Source organism: Cupressus sempervirens, chromosome 8 (assembly GCF_028749045.1).
Source record: "Cupressus sempervirens isolate cs-2001-9-10 chromosome 8, ASM2874904v1, whole genome shotgun sequence".
Classification (NCBI taxonomy): Eukaryota; Viridiplantae; Streptophyta; class Pinopsida; order Cupressales; family Cupressaceae; genus Cupressus; species Cupressus sempervirens.
The window spans coordinates 436688170-436689456 of record NC_143125.1 but is presented as its reverse complement, the minus strand read 5'-3'; positions in this window follow the sequence as shown (position 1 = coordinate 436689456).

The following is a 1287-nucleotide window of genomic DNA, read 5'->3' as shown; positions in this document are numbered from 1 at the left end:
TATATATATATATATATATATATATATATATATATATATATATATATATATATATATATATATATATATATTGTATGTACATGCATGGTTTTTATGCAGGTTGTAGGTATCGAGTATTGACTTCCCTGAATTGCAAGGATGAGTGTACCCTATCGCATTATCTCAATGGTAAGAGAGGGGAGATAAATTCTCAAGTCCAAATCCCAACCCTTTAAGCCATTTGTCCTAATTAAAAGTTAGGATAAGTATCTGAGCTGGGTACCCTCTAAATGCATCAGATGATGTAATTCGTGATATTAACCCTTTTGGTTTGATTTTGTATGTGTTTTGCTATAGTGGGTTTTTAGTATTTTATTTTATGAGTCTTTGGTGTATTTTCTATTAATTAAGCCTAATTAAAAGATTTAATTAATGGTTTAATTTAATGGAAAATTAATATGGTATTTTAATATTTATTTTATTTAATTAATTAGGAAATTAATTAAATAAAATAATTAAATTTTAAGATAAAAGTTATAATTTAAAAGTTGGAATGTGATAATATTTATTTAAGTTAATAAATATTTTAGCAATTAAGTTTCAAAAATGAATTTAAAAGTGGAAAAAATATTAAAATTATTAAAAGATTATAGGCTGCATGATGTGTGCATGTGATTAAAATATAAATATATTAAGATAGAACAAGTGGATTTATCAAAGCGAGTGCATGAGATATAAAAATTAATAAATTAAATTGGAAAGAGTAAAGTGAATATTAAATTAATTAATGTGCATTATTTTAATATTTGTTCACATAGGAGTTTGTGAATTCTCGGGAGTTGTCATGTAGACAATGCAGGAGTTTGTACTCTAATTATGCACTCGTTGTCTACACTTAGGGGTTAGCATATTATTTGAGCACATGGTGTCTACAACATTCTAGACACCTCATCATCTTCATCTTTTTATCGTGGAAGTTATGTGCTTGGTTTTCATGCTTATCTCCTAGTTCTTTCTAGACACATTCTAGATGCATCTTAGAGGGCTTTAAATAGAGGCTCTCCTAGTGTATATGGAAAAAGCTTACATGCATTCGAGAAGCTCATATGCTTCTACAAGCACTTCTAGTCACTCGAGGGGGGGGGGGGGGGGGGGGTTTGGTTCTTGGAGGAATTGTGAATGTTGGAGAAGGATTGAATTTTTATAAAGGAGAAGGTTCTAAGAGGAGGATCTTCTCTACAATTTTTTGAGGCGTAGCAAATTAGCATTAGTGTTCAGGTAGGCACTCGTGATTATTTCGCATATTTT